Source organism: Bos mutus, chromosome 21 (genome assembly GCF_027580195.1).
Source record: "Bos mutus isolate GX-2022 chromosome 21, NWIPB_WYAK_1.1, whole genome shotgun sequence".
In the NCBI taxonomy this organism is placed as follows: domain Eukaryota; kingdom Metazoa; phylum Chordata; class Mammalia; order Artiodactyla; family Bovidae; genus Bos; species Bos mutus.
The window spans coordinates 57,731,416-57,749,210 of NC_091637.1; the positions used below are offsets into that span (position 1 = coordinate 57,731,416).

The window sequence follows — 17,795 nt, forward strand, 5'->3', positions numbered from 1 at the left end:
CTCTTCAGGTCTTCGCTTTCTGCCATGAGAGTGGTGTCCCTACAGTGAGCTTAATAAGAGCACCTGTTTCATGGCAGAGTGACGGGGGGGTGAGGAGGTGAAGTCCTGGGTGATACCCTGCCCCTCTCTTGTCCTCAGTTTCTCCCCATCTTCGTGTTGCTCAGCTTGATTTCTGAGGCCTCGGCTTGGGGGCTGGGCCACCTTCTGGGCCTGCGTCCAGGAAAGAGGCCAGCGGTCTCACAGGACCCTCTGGGAGGCTGATTGAGATAAAAATAGCCCTTTCCCAGGGAAAGTGAGAGTGCAGTGGGCCCTGCCAGTCAAGCTAGGGGCCTGCGGAGGGAGCAGTGTTTGAGCGTGGCCCATCCAAAGCCAGCTTGGAATAGGGGAGACCGAGGCTTCCGGGGGCCCCTCTTTTCCTCCTTTGTGGGTCCCCAAACATTGGCTCCAGGGGAACCCCCACCTCTCCTAGGTGGCATCTGTAAAATGGGGGTAACAGTTGCTGTGATGGGGATTCTTGTGTTAACACAATAAAGTACTCAGCACAATGCCTGGCCCATCCACAGTCGGTGCTCTTCCAAGCTGGGCCTCAGTTTCTACACCTGTAAAATGGGCATAGAAACATGGGCTTCTTGCAAGACTGAAGTGAGGATTAAATAATAGCATTTGAAAAGTGGTCCTTCTTCCTCTGGTTCCTTCCCCTCCCCACAAATCCAGGCTCCCTGACAGCCAGGGTCTGCCTGGGAGCCGGCAGGGGCCTGGGTTCCCACAGATGGGGTGGTGTCTTTGTGGCTGTTTGGGGTGGGAAGAGTGGCTTCTTGATGTCTTAGTAGAAATGGGCTGGGAGCATGGCTGGGAGTGTCAGGGACAGGAAAGGGCCTGGCAGGCATCTTCCAGGGCACCAAGCTCGCACTCTGCTGGGGACCTGAGTCAAAGGTAAGAGCCCAGATAAGCCACTTCCAGCCCTCCGCTCATCTGCCTTCCCTTTCCTTCCTCGTCCACTCACTATCTGTCCCAGATGCCTTCCTGTGGCTTCACCAGGAAGCCTCCCCGATCTGATGGCTGAGGAGCCCTGAGCTGCCTCAAGGGCACCCCTCCTCTCCTAGTACTCTGACTGCCCTCTGTGGGCCTGGCTCCCTGGGGAGTCCAAAGGTGTCCATAGAGCAGGGCCATGTCACATTCATGCCATAACCCAAGGACCTAACCCAAGGCCAGGTACCCAGTAGGTACTTAATAAATGTCAGACGGGCAGGTGAATGAATGATTGGGTCAAACCTTGGAAGCACAGCTATGGTGAGAAGACTCTGCTTTTGGTAGAGAGCATGACCGCAGATGTCTGACTGCCTGGGTTCAAAGCCAGCTCTGCCACGAGCTGGCCGTGTCATGGGAAGCAGGTTGCTCCCACCCCTTCTGCCTCACTTTGCCCTTCTGTAAAATGGAGACATAGCAGCATCTGGTCTACAGAGGTACAGTCAGACGAAACAAGGTGACATGGAAAAACATGGATAAACAGGGGGCAGGCCACTTAGCACGTGGCCAGCAGCCCAGGAAAACCTGCTAACACTAGTCCACGCTCCTGAGATGCTGTGATTCTCTGCTCTGACTCATTCCTGCCCAGATGCTGTCACCTGGAACTCCTTCCCGGTTGGCAGTTTCCGTGTGAGCCGCTTTCCCCTCAGCTGTGATTAGGAGGGACATTAGTCCAGGCAGCCCCGTGGGACCCTGTTGGGAGGGCCCGGGGGTGAGTAACGGGCTCAGAGCTTGGGAAGGAGGGAGATCGTCACGCCCTCCCCAAGCCCAGCCTGGGTGCAGGATGGATTCTGCCCACCACTTCCAAATCCCTCACTCCCCAGGGCCCCTCCCGCCACCTCCTCCCTTCCTGCGTATATGACCTTCTGTCCTGGGAACTTTGGAAGGACCCACAGCCCGTCCCACTCCTTCTAATCCTGGGTTTGAATTCATGTGTGAGGTGACCGCCTACAAACAACAATAGAGGGTGTCTAGTGAGCACTTATTTCCTGGAATAGGGCTGGCACGTAGTAAGGGTAGGATGAGTGTTTCAGGCAGGGTCGACTTACGTGTTTTAGGTATGAGTGTGGACTGTCTGAGTCAGCTCTTATGCAAAGCGCTGTGTTTCAGACGCTGCAACAAGCACTGGGAGAACCACAGCCCTAAAGCCTCCCCTTGCAGTTAATTTACACTCTCCTGAACGTTGTCTGCTTGAGCCACGTGGTAGATATATGATGAGGGTGTTTTTTGTTCCCATTCTACAGATGAGGAAACTGAGGCAAAAGCAGGGCAAAATTGACAAAGAAGAGACCAGAGGCTACATCTTCTGACTTCACACCTAGTCCTCATCCCATGTAACCAACAGATTTTAGTCATTTTGTAAGCTTTGAATAAAGGGCCAGGTTAAACTGAAGGCTATATATATATAAACACACACACATACGTATACATTCAAAGGGGGCTTCCTTGGCTCAGATGATAGAGTATGGCTGCAATGCAGAAGACCTGAGTTCAATTCCTGGGTCGGAAAGATCCCCTGGAGGAGGAAATGGCAACCCAGTCCAGTATTCTTGCCTGGAGAATCCCATGGACAGAGGAGCCTGGCGGGCTACATTCCATGCGGTCGCAAAGAGTCAGACAGCACTGAGCAATTAACATTTTCACTTTCGTATATTAATATATTATAAATGTACATACATATATGTTACATGAGTATATAATTGTCTATCGATGTATTCCAGGGCCTCCCAAACATTCCATGACCTTAGTCTGAGGCAGTCCTAACCTCTGACTGCTTGGTGAGCCTGGGGCCGTATGAGGAAGTGAGGAATTGGCCTGGACGGTTTCTTGGCCCCTAGGGTTCTCAACCCCACTTCTTGTGAAGCCCAATAAGTTTATGAAGCTTAATCTTTCTGATCTGCTGTTGCCCCAGATCCGGAGGGGTCCTGGGAAATCTGAGGAAACACTTCTAGCTGGAGACTCCTGTTTGTAAAACATTAAAGCATCTCTTCCCTTCTCGGGTCCTAAGGCTTTAAAAGCTAAACCATAGAAAAGGCTGGTGCTCATACCACTATGTATAGAACAGATGAACAACAGGACCTTCTGTATAGTACAGGGAGCTATATTTAATATCTTGTAACGACCTATAAACGGAAGAATCTGAAACAATACATATATCGGGTTAACCAAAGAGTTCGTTTGGATTTTTCTGTAAGATGTTATGAAAAAAGTCTACTGAACTTTCTGGTCAACCCAATATACGTGATTAACTGAATCACTTTGCTGTACACCTGAAACATCATAAATCAACTACACTCTAACTAAAAAAAAAAAAAAAAAAAGCCGGTGCTGTGTGTCCCTGCACCATTTCCTGGCCAATTTCACACACTGCACCTTTTGACTTTCTCAAGACCCCTGCACTGGGGGAGGATTCTTCCCATTGCCCAGATGGGAAGACTGAGACCCAGATTGTAAGTGGTAGAGAGCCCCCCCTGCCCATGTTTTCATCAGACTCTCTGACACTGAACGCTTAGGGCAGTGGGCAGGGGTTAGTCTGGAAGTCTCTGCTAAGGGCTGACCTGGCCCTGGTGGGAGCGGGAGTGGAATCCGGGCCATCTTGCTTGGCCCCCAGAGGGGCCCAGGTTAGAGCCCCAGGGTGGGCCTTTGCAACCGGCAGTGCTGACAAGCCTCTGGCTGCTGGCGTCTGGGGCCTCACAACTGTTAGGATTTGAGCCTTTGTTCAGACTCTAAACCTCTAAAGCCCCTCCCAGCTCTTCTGATCTCAGAAACTTTGATGCTGGTGACATACACACTCCTGGCTTCCCTCGGGAGCTAGGACTCTAGATTTCTGAGGCTGCATGAGGGTTGTTGGAGGTTACTGAGCTGACCTGTTACTAAGTAACCTGTTGAAGGTTACCTGACCACTGCTGACCCATAGCCCAGGAGGGGAAACTGAGGCCCAGAGACAGGGTTCGACCAGCCCAAGCCATCAAGGAAGGAGGTGACGAACAGGGATTTGAACGTGCCCAAAGCTACATCCGCTCCCACGCCACCACGCCCCCAGACCCTCTGTGTCCAGCGTACACAGAGGAGTCCAAGACTGTCCTAAACGAGCTGAGCACCGCTTGCCAACCTGAATCAGGATGAATCGCTCACCAGGGCTTAGGACCCTGATGACATTTTAGAAGATTATGTATTGATTGTTGCAAACTGCAGGCAGAGGCTACCCCCAAAACAGGGGGAGAGAAATAGGGGGAGGGGGAGACAGGGAAGAAGAAAAAACAAGGGGGGAAAACCTCTTTCCTCTTTTTTGTTGGAAAATATTCCATTTTCCAAGGAGAAGCACATACTCTGCACAGGCCTAAAGGCCCACAGCCTGAGGCGGGGCCATGAGCACCAGCTAAGAAAAGCATCAGTGAATGCCAAGTTTCCATTTTATATCTTTGGGTCCCATGCTATTGAGTCCCCAGGCCCCGTGGGTCACCTTCTGCTCAGCCTCCCAAGTGGAGGACGTGTCTCTTACCTCCCAGCCCTGAAGGGGCTGGTCCTGGCACAGCTAGCCCCCTCCCATGCCCCTCCGGGCCCACCTCCTCACTTTTTCCTACAGCAACGGCTCGGCGCATACAGGTCTGGCACGTATGGAGTACTCGAGACCCCTGCCCCGGTTTCTGCCCAGGGCTTAGCGAATGCCAGGCTTTGCCTTGTGCCAGAAGCCTGGGCTGGGGATGAGAAGGGGCCGGGCTCCCTGGTGTAGGTCTGAGCCTCTGATCACTGTTGCTCCAGCCCTCGCACGTAGCCAAGTATGGCTTTGCATGCTAAATTGCTTCAGTCGTGTCCTACTCTTTGCGACCCTAGGGAGTGTAGCCCACCAGGCTCCTCTGTCCACGGAATTCTCCAGGCAGTGGGTTGCCATGCCCTCTTCCAGGGGATCTTCCCCACCCAGGGATCGAACCCACGTCTCATGTCTCCTGCATTGGCGGGCAGGTTCTTTACCACTAGCGCCACCTGGGGAGCCCAAGTATGGCCTTGCCCAGCCCTATTGTGGGCACCCGGAGGACATGGACTCTTTCTCATCTTGACCCCTGGGTGGTAGAATGTTCTGGAAGCTCTAACTCTAGGCTCCAGAAGCGAAAATCTCAGGTGGGCAGGGGTGCCCTCCCAGAGCCCTCTCTCTCCTCACCCAGCCTAACCACATGCAGGGCTGGCTGGAAATCTTTTATTCGAGATCACTCCAAAATCAGCTAGGATCCTTCTCCTTTTGGTTTTTTTTTGTTGTTTGTTTGCTTGCTTTTGTTCTCCTGCCTTTGCTTAAATCTTTTTCTTTTCCTCCCTCTACTTTCTCTGTCTTTTCTACCCCTCTTTTCTGTCTCCTTTTTTTTAAACAATTCAGGCAGGTTAGGAATCACCTAACTTCTGTATGGAAAATCTCATGAACAGAGGAGCCTGGTGGGCTATAGTGTCCATAGGGTCATGAAGAGTCAGACACAACTGAGCTACTGAGCATGAGTTCTGTATTACCATCACCTTCCCGAAATGTTTTCCTCGGCCACAAAGCTCTTAACAACTCATTTATACTCCCAAGCATTAATTGGTTCAAAAGAAGGTGCTGAGGATGAGAAGTAAAGAAATAAACAAGTCCTGTGACAGCTGCCCGCTCCAGGCGGCCTGACCCTCTTCAGCTCAGCAGTGGAAGGACAGTGGGCGGGTCCAGAGATATTTTTGTGCCTCCTCTGGGAAGACTCTTTTGGATCCAGCTTGTCCACATTGTACGGCACCTTATGATGATTCATTGGTGCCAGGACGGGTCTGTTTACTGCCGTGCTGGTGCCCTGGGGGACCTCAGAGACCATGGCTTAGGCTGTGGGCACTGGAGGCCCATCAGCTAAGAGGCCAGGATTTGAGTCCCGTCTCCAACACCTCCTAGCTCTCTGGCTTTAGATGAGACCCTTAAGCTCTCGGGACCTCAGTTTCCACCTTTGGGAAATGGGAGTGACCATCGTCTCTAATTCATGCTGCTCAGGAGCAGAGTCAGTGAGAGGAACTACCGCAAGCGCTGGGCCAGCGCCCGGCTCACGGTGAATGCTCAGTGAAGGCTCAGGGGTACAAGTGCTCTTATTCATTGTCAGGTCTCCAGGGGTGGATCACACACGGCCCCACCCCAAGGAGGAGGAAGAAGGTGACACCCTCCCCCCACTACCAGGCCCTCGTGGGCTGGACTGTTTGTGCACGAATGGATGATGCAACCTGGAAGGCTGCCAGGTGGTGGCAGCCACCAGTCCTGGAGGGGGCTGTGCTGTAAACAGGCCTGCCATCAGCTGTCAGGACCTGTCCAACTGTTGCAGAAGTGACTGGAGTCCGCCCCTGGCTGCCCCACTGCGCTCTGCCCCGGGCCTCCAACCGCAGAGGTCAGGGGCTATGGCTGGTGCGCTGGCCCCGCTGGCTTTGCCTGGGCACTTGTTAACTCCCTCAGCTGCTGCCTCGTGCATAAACTTTCCCATTGTCGAGGCAAGCTCTTCTATCCTGTGCCGGGAGCTCAACTTCTGCCCTGACTCAGGCCTTAATGACTTACCTAAAGGTCTCTGCCTCCCTGCTTCTTCTTTCCCCTGGCTTTGCAAGGAGCTGCCTGAAGTCAGATCCTCCCCACCGCTCCTCTGCTCAAAAATAATCAGAATGTGTTCCATCCTCTTGCCTGGCCTGGTGGGAGCAGTATCTCCCACCCCTACCCCCATTCCCGACTTCCCCTTCCAGCATCACCGCCACTTCTCACCTCCTGACCCTTTGCTGTAACCACACGGCTCTCCCTACTATCTCCCCAGACCCACCCCAGCTTGTCTGCCTTTGCCTGAGCTGATCCTCCAGCTGGAAGTCCCTGTCCCACCCACCCTCCGCCCACCTGAGACATCTATCCATCTTTTCAAAGGCCAGCACTTCCTTGAATGTGTCCTCATGTTTACACACACCCCCCTTTTCATTCTTTACGTGGTATCTTAGTTCTGTTTGCAGATTCTATTTCCTCTCCTAAACCCCAAGTTATTGCAAATACAGCTCATGGCATCCAAGGTTGCTATCACCACCCCCCCCACACACATACACACAATCCTGCCCATACATAGATGTTCCATAGACGCTCCATAAATGGCACATGAAATTAACACCCCCATGCATGAAAATATCTCTTCCCTCAACCTAAAAGCATTTCTGAAAGTCATTTGTCTGATACAGACATTGCCCAAGGCCTATAGAACCAACAATAGCATCATTGATAACTCCTTTTGCATTGCCATTTTTAGAAGTACACAGTAGAATGATATTCTGAGCAAGAATCCTCTGGAAGATTGGACAAGTACATGCAAATGGCTGATTCTCTGTGCCCCCAGTCCAAAATAAAAGTCACCAGCCTGCTTTAATAACTCAAGAGAATAGGAGAAAGAGGGAGACACACAAACATACTTTGACTCTAAGAGGCTATGAATAGACACCGCAGCAGTTAAGTCCCAGCCCGACAAGCAGTCTTTCTGCATAAGAAAGTTGAAAGCATGCATTACCTGTTAGGCTCTGAAACAAGGGTAAAATTCAGGGGTAAGAAAAAGGATTTTTCCTGAGAGTGTCTTAATTCAGAACATGCTCCCTGAGTTTGCCTTCAGCCCTGGCCCTGGGCTTCTGGCTGCTCTGCCAGGCAGTTCTGAAACGCTCTCCTTTGAAGCAGGGAGTTTATTTCGGGCCCATCGCATGACCAATGATGGCAAGCCAAACTATAAGATGTTATGAATCTCAGATTTCCTGTTTAAAGATTGCACCGAGGAAGCCGGGATCCTGGTTTCCTCCAGGCCGCGTCAATTACGGACTTGACTTCGGAGAGCATCTCGGAGCTTTGGCTCTCCCGTGACGTCATCACTTCTGATCCTTGACACGGAGGCCATATATGGGTATGTTTCTGGAACTCCCCAGGAGGGAGCGAGAGAGGAGAGAGATGCAGAGAGTAGGAGACACAGAGCTGGGAGAGAAAGCTGCAAGCAAGAGCAAGGAAGGAAGTGTGGGAGAGAGGAGAAGGGAGGAAAAGAGAGAGAAAAGAGGAAAAGTGGGAAGAAAGGATGGAGAGAGAAGAGAGGAGGAAGGAGGAGAGTCGGGGAGGCTGGGAAGGAAGAGGGGACGGAGGGAGACTGAGAGCAGTCAGGAAGGCAGGGAGGAAGAAGGCTGAACAAGAGGGAAGCGAGGATGCGCGGGTTCACTGTTGGGGCCTTTGCGGGCAGCAGGTGACAGAGCCTGGTATTTCCGGGTCCCAGGGTGGGAATCCAGCTGCTGGAGTCTGTGGGGTGGGCAGGGGAGCAAATGAACAAATAAGCCTGTGGGCAAGCCCCGTGCAGGGGCAGTGGAGCCCTTTCTCCAGGCCCAGGGAAGAAATGATCTGCTTCTGGACTCGATGGAGTGACCCAAAATGTTAGCCTCGGGTGGCAGAGACTGCATACGTAGGGCCACACGCCCTGAGCATGCACGATGCCAGGCACCCACATGCCCACGTCTGCGTTCAGATCTCAGGTTGCAGAGTGGGGGAAGCTGGAAATGTCACTTGGTCCACTCCTGTAAATGGAAAATAATTTCCATTTCAGAGACCACATCCCCTTGCAGGATATTGGACTTGTGACCCCAGAGTGTGGCTCACTTTGCATATTCCATCTGGAAATTAATCTCAGCGAGTTCAGGGAGCCCTGTAGTCGGGTCAGTGTTCTAGAGGCTGACCTGGGGCTGAGGACAGGAGGGAATGACGAGTCCCAGGCTGTCTCCCGGCTACTAGCCTCACCCTCACTTGGGAGAGTTCCCAGGCCACTGTGGCTGATGACCCCGCAAGGTCAGTTCACACATAGGACCCCTAGGCCATGTGCCATGACAGGGATGCAAGAGAAGAGGGGGCTGTCCGGGGCTCTTTACTGTTTGGGGATTTTTCTCGGCAGAAAGAAGTTCTAGCAGGTTCCATGGAGTGCGTCCTTGGAGTCCTACTGCTTCCTTGGGATCCCTGCCAGATGTAGGGCACAGATGCCACTGCTTTCTATGTCACAGATCCCAAATCTGGCCTTCCTAGGAGGACTGGGCTGTGGCAGGGACAGGGCCCCTTCTCAGGTGGCCCTCTGTCTTGCCTCTCCCTCCTAGTCCAGACAAACCTCATAGAGTCAAGAAAGCTGGAGAAACTCGGTCTCCAAATCCTGTTGCCTGTGGTTGCACTCAGCTTTTGAAAATTAAGAGCCCGAATTGTGCGTCACATCACAGGGAACAGAAAGTGCATCGGAGGGGGCTGGCCAGACACACTTTGACTCATATATGACAATGTCTTCTGGCTGCTCCTGCACCACTCTTGCAGCAAGTGCTATCATTACCCCCATTTCACAGATGAGAAAACTGAGGCATGGAGAGACTGGGGAGTTTGTCCAGAATCTATAAGTGATGGTTTAGCAATTTGAACCATGTTTGCCTGATGCAAAAACTGATGCTTTTAGCTGTAGCTCTATCTCCCCAAAGTGAAAGTGTTGGTCGATCAGTCATGTCCAACTCTTTGTGATTCCATGGACTATAGCCTGCCAGGCTCCTCTGTCCATGGGATTCTCCCGGCAAAAATACTGGAGTGGTAGCTATTCCCTTTTCCCAGGCATATTCTCAACCCAGGGATTGAACCCAGGTCTCCCGCATTGTTGTAGGCAGATTCTTTACCATCTGAGCCACCAGGGAAGCCCCTATCCTCCAGGTAATGAAGAAATCAAATGCTGGAGCAGAGCAAGGAGCACCACAAAGCTTTGACTATAAATCGGTGAATGTGTGCTATTCCCCTGGTCCTTCACTCATCCCGCGTGGGAGACTTGATGCTATGGATAAAGGTCCACAGAGTCCGAGACCCAGGTTGGCCTGTCTGTTCACATTACAGGTCAGTCAACTCCAAAATGAAGTTGGGCTAACTTGTCGATTCCCAAGCTAAACTGCACATTAGAGTCCTAATAAACTTAGCCATACCTGCCTCTACCCCAGAGGTTCCGAGGTCCATCCATATTGTTTCATGTAGTTCCAGATTGTTCCTTCCCGTTGCTGTGTGGTTTTCCATGCTCTGAATGTATCTCAGTTGGTCCACTCTGCTGCTGATGGTCCTTTGGGTGATACCTAGTTTGGGACTATAATGGATTTCGTAGCTGTGAACATTCTAGAACATGTCTGTTGGTGAATATCCATGCCCATTTCTGCTGGGCCAACACCTAAGACAGGAATCACTAGGTCATAAAATCAGTGTATGTTCAGCTGCAGGAACACAGCCAGTTTTTCCAAGGTGTTGGATCAACTTACCCTCCCACAGTCTGTGTGTGTGAGTTCCAGGTGCTCCACATCCTCTCCAACACTTGGCATTTTCCACCTTTTCTCCCATTATCCATTCTGATGGGCAATACTGCTAATTCACTAAGGTTTTCACTTAAGTGTCTTAGATTACAAATTACACAAACCTCTGAAAAGTCTTGGCCCCAGGGATATTCGGAGCCTTTGTGCAAGGCCCTATAGATGGTCCTGTGGAACAGTCCTCCAGGGAAAGTTTATACAGAGACAGAAAAGAGTCAATGGGGGCACAGATGCAGAGGCAGAAACCAAACAACTGGTCAACCTGCAGGGCAATGGAAAGAAGGCCTGGCAGCCAAGAGAAAACCCCAGGGCTCACAGATGGCACCAGGAGGCTTCTCTCCTGATCCCACACAGAGCCTCCCCTCCCTCCCTCTCTAGCTCCTTACCCTGCTTCATTTATCTCCAGAGCACTTATCACCCTCCCCCAGAGTTATGATGTATTTATTTGTCACTCATTATTTATTGCCTGCCTGTCCCGTCTGGAATAATGTTTCTGTTCACTGCTGTGGATCAGGGCTTACAATGATGCCCGGCGCATAGTAGGTGCTCATTAAATGACTGTTGCTATATGGGCTCACATGAATGCCACACAGCTCCTGGGTCTAAACTGGGAAAGGCTGTGTCGTGTTTGGCAGCTTCCTCCTGGCTCATGGCTGCATAGACACTCACGCTCACACACACACACACACACACACACTCACACACCCCGCAGACTTTTCGGGCTTCCCTCCGTGTTTATTTTAATCTGAATTCAATGAGTAAAGTTGGGGGGAGGGAGGCAGTTCATAGAGCCCCAAGCCTAATAAAGACCAGAGAGGGAGCCAGTCCCAGCATGTACTCCATATGACAGTGACGCCTCTTTCAGGAAGGAGAGAGAAAGAGGAGAGGGAGAGGGTGCTGTGAACTGGGATGTGGGACTCAGTGCTGAGTCTTGGAACAGTTTGGACCCAGTGACGGCACATCACCAGCTAAAATAAGCACCCCTGAGGTCTTGGTGCGCTGGCCCCTAGCCCTGGCTGCCTCTTGATATCAGTTTATTTTGGTTTCAAGGGATGAAGAGGGACAGGAAAGAGTCAGATCCACACCCTGGGCAGAGTGCTGGGGTGGAGAGGACGAAAGGCAGACGGCAGGGGTAGGGAGGGCAGACAAAAGCCCCGGGTCCTGGGAGGGAGGGAGGTGCGTCTACAGAAAGGAAGGAGTGGGCGAGAAGGCAGACAGAAGTCCCCACCTCTCCTCCTTTCCTTATGATGGGCACGGTGCCCTCTGGGCTGTGGCTAACCGACAGCTCATTTCCTCCGGAGCAATCGGGACCCTCCTCAACCTCCCAGCTCAGGGGGCCAAGGCAGACTCCTGGAGAGAAGACCGTTTGCCTATTTATAGGGAGCAAAGTGGCTCAGACAGTGAAGAATCTGCCTGCAATTCAGAAGACCCAGGTTCGATCCCTGAGTTGGGAAGATCCCCTGGAGAAGGGGATGGTGACCCACTCCAGTATTCTTGCCTGGAGAATTCCGTGGAGAGAGGAGCCTGACAGTCCATGGGGTCTGAAAGAGTCGGACACAACTGAGCAACTAACACTTTCACTTTGCTTTTCAGAGAGTAGAGTAAGCACATGACCTCACCCCTCAGATGGGAGAGCAGGGCAGGTCAGCCTCACACCCCATCACCCCCCTCAGGACCCCTGGGGACTGGAGAAGGGCTGTCCGATCCTGCCCTGCTCCCCTAACAGCCCTTGGGCATGTGAGGGAGGAACAACAGGATCTTGTAAGGATTTCCATCACAATGAGCAGATCCAAGACACAGACTCCATTGTGGAACACTGGGCTCTTTTCAGCTGCCTGGGCCTTCCTGGAGCCATGACCATCCATGACTGACCCTCAAACAAGAGCAGCCAGGACAGACCAGCAAGACAGCCAGCTTCACAACTCCCTGCTGTAAACCTCACTTGCCATTGTACAAATGGCCAATCCTCTTTGGCGGGCTGCAGAGTTACCCTGCCCAGAGACACAGAGGAAGGGCGTCTACCCCAACTCTCAGGCTTCAGCCTTTGGATACACAACCATCTGCAGCAGAAGCCCTGCATCCCCGGGCCCATCCATCCGTGAGCTCTTTCTCCAGGGAGCGTCTGGCTCTGGAGGATGTCCTAACAGAGGGTGGTCCTGGGCCTGGCGGGGACATGCTGGGCCAGCCCCGTGCAGACAGTATCTTCCTTGCAGGGAAGGACTCCACTGGTGCAACCCGTTGTCATCGTCCTGTCCTGTTTTCAGCATGGGCACTACGGCTGGTTAATCCCTGCTTGCTGCGGGACCTGCCCACAGCCCGGCACCTCGCTGAATCTGACTTTCATCTTCTGAGGCTAGGAGAGCACTGACTCTTCTCTTCCATGACTATTAGGGGATTGGACGAGATCCCAGGACTCAGACATCCCACCCCAGGCCCCGCACTCAGGAGACGTTCATCCATGGGACTTCTTCCACCCCACCTGCCCCCTGCAGAGGGTCTGTGTGTGCAGAGCGGGAGGGCATCTCCCACGGGCCAGGCAGGCTCAGGTGACCAGTGAGTGGGCCTTGGACTGATCCATCCTGGAAGCTGCTGGCCCCCTGCACTGGCCAGGCTGCTTGGCCCCTTCCAGGGCTTGATTTCATCATGCCTGAATCACCCTTGGGAGCTTGAGTGAGCTTTGTTAGCTGCCGGGAACAGGTTTTCCACGAACATAAACATGTTTCGAGTGGAGCTGGGAACTCTCTAATGCCCTTTGGTGAGAGGGAAGGCAACCCACCTCCCAACCAGGGCGAGCCTGCAGCCGGCTGGCCCTCCTGCCCAGGGGCGAGCCCGGGCTGTGTCAGACAATGCGTTTCCTGCCGGGTCCAGCCTCTCCTGGCCGGCTCAGCGCCATGTATACAGAGCTGAGGCCAGGTTGCTGGACCATTCCCTCCACCACTGCAATGGAGCAGGGAGGGCAGGTACCTCTTGTATTCGGTCCCTGGTCAGCCACTCTGGAGGTGGAGCTTGCAGGGAACAAAGTCTCCACTCCAGAAACGCAGCTGTCACAGGCTGGCATCTCTGCCGGGCAGCTGGCTGTCGGGCTGCTGACCGCTTCATCTTTGCCTTATTCCTCAGGGAATGCAAAGTGGCCAGAGACGTGACACTGCAGAGATGTCATCAGGGAGGCTTGGGCTTGCTGTGATAAGGGGGGACCTGGGTTCTGGGAGGGAGTCGGGGCTGATGAGGAGGCAGGCAATAGATTGGGTGTCCCGACATCCCGGGGTTGGGGAGGGATGCAGACACCCCCACTGAGCAGCCCCTCCAGGGGTCCAGGCACCTGCATGGCCATCCAAGAGGGAGGTATGTAATCCTGATGGAGGAACCGAGACCCTCCAGGGATTCACCTGCTCCCGGTGACGGTGACACCTCCAGCCATACCACCACTGTCCCAGAGAACTGAAAGATCAGAAGAAGAAATGTCCGAAGCAGAAGGTCCTCAGGGTTCATCCACCCCAGCATCCTTTTTCTGAGAAAAGGGAATATGAAGCTGGAGAGGGCGAGGCTTTGCAGAAACCACAGCTTCCAGAAATTAATTCTGCTTCTCCACAGCTCCATCCCAAGCTTATGGTGTGGCCATAGAGGTTGATAATCTCATCATGCCCTGGACACAAAAACCCAAGTTGCTGGGCAAGTGGGCAGGAACCCCACCACGTCAGAGGGAGATGGCAAAAGGCAGGCTGGATGTCCTCTGGGCACATTTACAATGCCTGCTGCCTCCTGGAGGCTCCCAGAAGTGCTTCGGGGTGGGGAGATTGTGGTTTGCAACAGACCACAAGTTCGAGTGAAGAGCTGGAGGCTCAAGCACAGGCAACGTGGGTGTCAATGTCACTGTGCTTCCCTGTTCCCACTCCAGGAGGTCAGGCAGGGGCCACTCTCAGCACAGAATCGCTTGTAAGGTGACTGCCCCGGGTCTCCCTTGCAGAGCCAAGTGGCTAAGAACCAAGACTCCGGAGTCATCTGCCAGCTCCACAACTTTCTAGCTGTGTGGTCTTGGATAACTTACTTAACCTCTCTGAGCCTTGGCATTCTGATCTATAAAGTGGGAGGAAAAAATGATAGTACCTATGCCTCATAGGAAAGCTGCAAAGATTAAATTTTATTATAGTGGGTGCCCCCATCTTACCCTCGGTTTCACTTTCCATGGTTTCAGTTACCCTCGGTCAACCGCAGTCTGAAAATATTAAATGGAAAGTTCCAGAAATAGACAATTCATAAGTTTTAAATTTCAAGCTCTTCTGAGTAGCAAGATGAAATCTCACACCATCCTGCTCTGTCTGCCTGGGACCTGAGTCATTCCTTTGTCCATCGCATCCTGGCATCGGTCACTCAGTGTCCATCTCAGTTATCAGATTGACTGTCGAGGTATCACGGTGCTTGTGTTCACTAAGTAACAATTTTACTTAATAATGAGCCCCAAATGCAGGCACATTGATGCTGGCAATTTGGATCTGCCAAAGAGAAGCTGTGAAGTGCTTTTAAGTGAAAAGGTGAAAACACACAAATTAATAAGGAGAGAAAAAAAAATATTGTATACTGAGGTTGCTAAGATCTAGGGTGAGAATAAATCTTCTATCTGTGAAATTGTGAAGAAGGATAAAGGGATTGATGCTAGTTTTGCTGTCAAACTTCAAATTGCAAAAGTTACAGCCACAGCGTGTGACAAGTACTTAGTTAAGTTGAAAAGGGCATTAAATTTGTACAATAGTTATTCTGAGAGAGAGAGACAGGGACTTCACTCACATATCTTTTATCACAATTGGCTCAGCTGGTAAAGAATCCACCTGCAATGCAGGAGACCCCGGTTAGATTCCTGGGTCGGGAAGGTCCCCTGGAGAAGGGATAGGCTACCCACTCCAATATTCTGGCCTGGAGAATTCCATGAACTGTATAGTCCGTGGGGTCTCAAAGAGTCAGAAAAAACTGAATGACTTTCACTTCACTTCATTGCTATGATTGTTTAGTTTTATTATTGCTTATTGTTGCTAATCTCTTACTGTTCCTAATTTATAAATTTAAACTTTATCATAGGAATGTATGTGGGCTTCCTAGGTGGCTCTAGCGGTAAACAACCCACCTGCCAATACAGGAGACATGACAAAAATTGATCCCTAGGTCATAAAGATCCCCTGGAGGAGGGTGTGGCAACCCTGCAGTATTCTTGCCTGGAGAATCCCACGGACAGAGGATCGAGGCAGGCTACAGTCCATAGCGTTGCACAGAGTCGAGCACAACTGAAGCAACTCAGCACGCATGCACGCATGTACAAGAAAAAGCAGTATATATAGATTCAGTACTATCCATGGTTTCTGGCATTCACTGAGGGCCTTGGAATGTGTCCTCCTTGGCTAAGAGGGAACTACTGTATACATTTTGGTCACCTGATGTGAACAGCCAACTTATTGGAAAAGTCCCTGATGCTGTGGAAAGATTGAGGGCAGAAGGAGAAGAGGGCATCTGAGGATGAGATGGCTGGATGGCATCACTGGTGCAATGGGCATGAACTTGGGCAAACTCTGGGAGATGATGAGGAACAGGGAGGCCTGATGTGCTGCAGTCCACGGGGTCACAAAGAGTCGGACACGACTGGGCAACTGAACAACACCGGTATATATTCCTTAGGATGAAGACTTATAAATGTTAGGTGTTGCTATTAGCTTAAACTTCCTGACAGAGACAGAGGGAATGGTGGTTAGTTGAAAACAGTGGTTCTTACTGGGGACATTACCCTAGGGAACAGTTGACAATTCCTGGAGATGTTTCTGGTAGCCACAAGTGAGGATGCTGGGCGTGCTACTGCATCTGGTGGGGGAGAGGTCAGGGATGCTGCCAAACATCCTTTAGTGTTCAGGACAGCCTCCCCAGCATAGAATTAAGAGCCCAATGTGCGCGGTGCAGTGGTGGAGAAGCCTGGCTGGAGGGACGGCGTGTGGAAGGAAGAGGATTGTCGGGGTAGGAAGAGGTCTGCTCGGAGTGACCAGGGCTCTCCCTGCTCCCCAAGGATGGCTTTGGATTTCAGGAATAATTGCCACAAGGAGGGCCAGGTGTTTGGAGTTTAAATACCTTGAGACTGTTATAGGGAAGGCTCATTGAACCGGTCTCATAAACTGGCCCTGAAGGTCACCAGCAGAGGCAAATGCAGCCATAGTTCAAGCCAAGCAGAAGCAACAGCCTCAGCGATCCCCATGAAGCCTGGGGTCTGCCAGTTGGCAGGGAAGGGGGGACTCAGCCCTGTGAGGGCCAGGCGTCCCTGCTGGTAGCTGGTGCGTTCAGACAGACAGACAGACACACACACACAGTGACGATGCTTAGATCATCTGGACACTACACATAACTTACCTTCTTTCGGTGAAGAGCTGAATTTAATCCACCAGTCGTGAGGGCCATTGGCCAAGGAACTGTTTAGTCACATCAGTCACATCTGACTCTTTGCGACCCCATGGACTGTAGCCCACCAGGCTTCTTTGTCCATGGGATTTCCCAGGCAAGAATACTGGCGTGGGTTGCCATTTCCTTCTCCAGAGAATTGAACCTGCGTCTCATGCATTGCAGGCGAATTCTTTACTGCTGAGCCACCAGGAAAGCCCCAAAGGGGGTGTTGCCTTCCCACTGGGGATCGAACCCCATTCTCCCACGTGACAGGTGGGGATACTCATCACTATACTAATGAGGACAGCAGCAAGTCTTATACAAATACTAAATAACTGTCAATGTCTCTTTTTCCCTAAAAGCAAATACTGGACCTCCCTCTCTTTCTTGGTGCCTGTGTGTGTGTGCATGTGTTGGGTGAGAGGCAGCTAGCACTCTGAAAAGAGCTCAGGCCTAGCCACCAGGGTGCTGGTCTGGGCCCTTCTGGAAAGTTCTCTGTGACCTCATGCAGACCTTTCCTCTCTCTGGAGCCTTGAGGAAAGAACGGCGCTGCCCCATCAGCTGGTAGGAACCCAGGCCCCTGCAGACTCCGAGAGCCTCTGAAACCAGGAGCAGCCATAAGCGGCTGCACCCACATCCCTTTGCTCTCCGAGAATAAAAATTCTAAGTCAGCTGGAATTCAAAATTGAGCCTATGTAAATATTTTCAAAACCAGAAATTAAAAAAAAAAAAAAAGGGACAACAGTGATTTTGAACAAGTCTCCGAGTCCAAGCTGACTCAGTTATTACAGGTGCCGGAAGGAAAACTCTCCTCTGTCTCTGTTCTTTCCTTTCCCCTCTACTTTCCAGTTCTCCTGGTGCCACTCAAGTCAGCCAGCGTCCCCTCCAAACTGCACTGTCATCGCTCCTGGCCACTGAAGAGCCTGTGACCTGGATGCACACCGGCGCCTGCCAGCAGTCAGGGCTGTGCCGGGGGAGCGGGGTTGGAGGATGTCTGCCAACCCCTGGGCTCC

General features: G+C 52.0%; 2 protein-coding genes across 2 annotated transcripts in view; one reads left to right on the forward strand and one right to left on the reverse strand.

Moving 5' to 3' along the window:
- The window catches only part of ASB2 (ankyrin repeat and SOCS box containing 2), a 48,586-nt gene extending 40,761 nt beyond the window's left edge, over positions 1–7,825 (reverse strand). Inside the window, exon 1 of the mRNA XM_070357882.1 lies at positions 7,551–7,825. The gene's annotated coding sequence lies outside the window, so the exon portion shown is untranslated. The remainder of the gene's footprint in view (positions 1–7,550) is intronic.
- CCDC197 (coiled-coil domain containing 197) overlaps positions 7,802–17,795 on the forward strand; it is a 37,664-nt gene continuing 27,670 nt past the window's right edge. The window contains exon 1 of the mRNA XM_070358215.1: positions 7,802–7,931. The gene's annotated coding sequence lies outside the window, so the exon portion shown is untranslated. The remainder of the gene's footprint in view (positions 7,932–17,795) is intronic.